This window comes from Cervus canadensis, chromosome 16, assembly GCF_019320065.1.
Source record: "Cervus canadensis isolate Bull #8, Minnesota chromosome 16, ASM1932006v1, whole genome shotgun sequence".
Classification (NCBI taxonomy): Eukaryota; Metazoa; Chordata; class Mammalia; order Artiodactyla; family Cervidae; genus Cervus; species Cervus canadensis.
Genome location: NC_057401.1, coordinates 32273098 through 32276903, shown reverse-complemented (window position 1 = coordinate 32276903; position 3806 = coordinate 32273098). Strand labels below are relative to the sequence as shown.

General features: G+C 33.8%; 1 pseudogene; it reads left to right on the top strand.

The window, feature by feature from the left end:
* Nucleotides 1–1623: 1623 nt before the first annotated feature.
* Nucleotides 1624–3261, top strand: LOC122454372 (annotated as a pseudogene).
* Nucleotides 3262–3806: the final 545 nt, after the last annotated feature.

Below are 3806 nucleotides of genomic sequence, written 5' to 3'. Positions count from 1 at the left end.
ACAGAAATAACAGCACTACCTATAAAACCTTGGAAAACACTGCTGTATAGTGAAAGAGAGCTACTTTAAAGCTTTTATTATTAATTTCTACAATATAAAATAAATGGGGAAAGTACTTAAGGTAGAAAGAGTAAAACTTCAAGAGAACAAACTTCAAGAAAACCAGAAGAAATAATTAATAAACTACAAATCAATAAACTAATAAATAGTAAAATAGAGGCAAAATAGAACTCATAAATAAATTCAAAAGCTAGCTATTTTAAAAGAACAATAAAATAAACCAATTAGGACAAATACAGTTTAAAAACAGAGAGAGGGGGAAAAAAGCACAGATACATTTTATGAAATTAGAAAAAAGGTCAAGCTACAAAAAATGAAAGAAATTGTTTGCATTTGGAAAAAAATGAAAGATTGATAAGCACGGAATAAATTGGGAAAGCTGTCAAAGAAATTACTTCAAAAAATAATGAATGGCTTACACAGTCGATAGGAAAATGTTTCTATTCTTTCAAGTGACAGATAATCCCTTTGCTGTTAAATTGTTAAAACGTATAGAAAAAAATTAAATACATCATAATTAATTTTACAATCTAAAATATTACAATCTTTATAGAGAAATCTGACAAAGCAAATAAAAGAAGCTATAAATACATCTAACTTATAAAGATTACTGTAAGATTTATAAATAAAATAGAAGCAAATTCAAACTTTCAGTGTAATGTAAGCATTAAAAGAAAACCTACACACCTATGGTCAAAGCCAGTTAGGAAATATTCCAAGAATCAACAGAGTGGTTCTTTAATAATAATAACTGATCACATCAATAAACCAAGGGAGTTAAAGTAACCATTTAAATAGATGCTGAACTAGCATGTGGAAATAATTAAATATTTACTCTTGATCATTTTTAAATATATTAATAAAGTAGAAAAAATGTTCTTGATTCAATAGCCAATGGTCAATATCATACCTACTGTCAAAACACAAGAACTGCCATTGACAAGTGTGCCTGAAGGCACAATTATTTATCACTGTTTTAAAAGTCTCACCAAAGCTAATAGATAAAATAAGTTATACATTTAAAAGAAGCAGAGATAGAATCATCATTATTATTTGCATGTAATGTAACTCTTCACCTGTAAAACTCAACAGAATCAATTTTAAAATTGTCAACGAGCAAATTATCTAAAAATCCATAGGTTAAAGCATATTTTTAGTTACAGGAGAATTCTCTAAGATTGTACACTGTACTTCCTAAGGTTAAGGTTTTCTATACCAGATAACAGTAAATACAACATGTGATCTATTTTTCTCTACTCATGTAATAAATTTGCACTTGGTGAGGCTGTGGTTCTAATCTTTTTTTTTTTCTGTTTTATTTTTTTCCAAACTTTTTCCTGGTATAGGACTTTTTATTAACTTTTTATTAAAATATATTTGATTTATAATATATTAGTTTCTGGTGTACAACATAGTAATTCAATATTTTATATAGGTTGTACTTCATTTAAAGTTATTATAATATATGGTTATATTTCCCTGTGTTGTACAATATATCCTTGTTGCCTATTTTTTTTTAAAGGCATTTTATTTTAAATATAGCAGTATGGTTCTCTGGGCAAGATGGCAGGGGGCAAGGCTGGTGTGACTTTAGGGCAGCCGCACCTTTCTCAGCAAGATCTCGCTACTTTGGATGTTTCCAAGTTGACACCACTTTCACATGAAGTTATCAGCAGACAAGCCACAATTAATATAGATACAATTGGTCATGTAGCTCATGGGAAATCTACAGTTGTAAAAGCTATTTCTGGAGTCCACACTGTCCGTTTCAAAAATGAACTGTAAAGAAATATTACAATCAAACTTGGCCATGCTAATGCTAAGATTTATAAACTTGACGACCCAAGTTGTCCTCAGCCAGAATGTTATAGATCCTGTGGAAGTAGCACACCCGATGAGTTTCCTACAGACATTCCAGGGACCAAAGGGAACTTCAAATTAGTCAGGCTTGTTTCCTTTCTTCACTGTCCTGGCCACGATATTCTGATGGCTACTATGCTAAACGGTGCCACAGTGATGGATGCTGCTCTTCTGTTGATAGCTGGTAACGAGTCTTGTCCTCAGCCTCAGACATTTGAACACCTGGCTGCTATAGAAATCATGAAACTGAAGCATATTTTGATTCTACAAAATAAAATTGATTTGGTAAAAGAAAGCCAGGCTAAAGAACAGTATGAACAGATCCTTGCATTTGTTCAAGGTACAGTAGCAGAAGGCGCTCCTATTATCTCAATTTCTGCTCAGCTAAAATACAATATTGAAGTTGTCTGTGAGTACATAGCAAAGAAAATTCCAGTACCCCCAAGAGACTTTACTTCAGAACCCAGATTTATTGTTATTAGATCCTCTGATGTCAACAAACCTGGCTGTGAAGTTGATGACCTTAAGGGGGGTGTAACTGGTGGTAGTATTCTAAAAGGAGTATTAAAGGTGGGCCAGGAGATAGAAGTCAGACCTGGTATTGTTTCCAAAGACAGTGAAGGAAAACTCATGTGTAAGCCTATCTTTTCCAAAATTGTATCGCTTTTCACAGAGCATAATGATCTTCAGTATGCTGCCCCAGGAGGTCTTATTGGAGTTGGAACAAAAATTGACCCCACTTTGTGCCGGGCTGACAGAATGGTGGGGCAAGCACTTGGTGCAGTTGGAGCTTTACCTGAGATCTTCACAGAATTGGAAATTTCCTATTTCCTGCTTAGACGGTTTCTAGGTGTTCGCACTGAAGGAGACAAGAAAACAGCGAAAGTACAAAAGTTGTCTAAGAATGAACTGCTTATGGTGAATACAGGATCCCTGTCAACAGGAGGAAGAGTTAGTGCAGTCAAGGCTGATTTGAGCAAAATCGTCTTGACTAATCCTGTGTGCACAGAAGTAGGAGAAAAAAATTGCACTTAGCCAAAGAGTTTAGAAACACTGGCATTTAATTGGTTGGGGTCAAATAAGAAGAGGAGTGACAATCAAGCCAACAGTAGATGATGACGGAAGAATTAAATAACAGATTTGGATGAAGTTGGAATTTCTCTTAACAACCTAGGGATATATTTTCAGAACAATACTGGGAAAGTAATTTCACAGCTCATTACCTTAGTAGTAGCTGTAAGGTTATTCTCATTTTTTGGTGATGAAAATTTAACCTCTAGTACTGAAATAGAGCCTACAAAAAATGTAGAAATTAGCATCATGTTGGATTGAATCTACATTTTACCAGAAATTAATCATTCCCAAATGTCTAATTGATACGTCAGTGCAGATTTGAAAGGAAACTGCTACAACCAGACTTTGCTGTAGTAGACATACCACTGAACCTGTTTGAAATAAAGTCTTTGTTCTTAAAAATAAATAAATATAGCAGTATGTACATGTCAAAGCAATCTTGAGAAAGATAAATAGAGCTGGAGCAATCAGGCTCCCCGACTTCAGACTGTACTATGAAGCCACAGTCATCAAAACAGTACAGCACTGGCACAAAAACAGAAGTATAGATCAATGGAACAGGACAGGAAGTCCAGAAACAAACCCATGCACCTATGGCCAATTAATCTATGACAGAGGAGGCATGACTCTAAAATGCAGGAAAGACAGTCTCTTCAATAAAAAATGCTGGGAAAACTAGACAGGTACATGTTTTTAAAAAAATGAAATTAGAACATTCTTTAACACCATACACAAAAATAAACTCAAAATGAATTAAACCCCTAAATATAAGGCCAGATACTATAAAATTCTTAAAGGAAACTTAGAGCACT